Consider the following 228-nt stretch of genomic DNA (forward strand, 5'->3'; position numbering starts at 1 on the left):
ACAATAAACATAGGGTTACATATACTTTTTTGAATTAGCGTCTTGGGTTTCTCTGGATAGATACCCAAGAGTGGAATTGCTGGGTCATACGGTAGTTCCATTTCCAGTTTTTTTAGGAATCTCCATACTGATTTCCATAATGGCTACACCAATCTGCAGTCCCACCAACAGTGCAGCAGGGTTCCCTTTTCTCCTCAGCCTCGCCAGCACTTGTTGTTTGTTGACTTA

The sequence above is a fragment of the Hipposideros armiger genome, unplaced genomic scaffold (assembly GCF_001890085.2).
Source record: "Hipposideros armiger isolate ML-2016 unplaced genomic scaffold, ASM189008v1 scaffold_136, whole genome shotgun sequence".
NCBI classification, from domain to species: domain Eukaryota; kingdom Metazoa; phylum Chordata; class Mammalia; order Chiroptera; family Hipposideridae; genus Hipposideros; species Hipposideros armiger.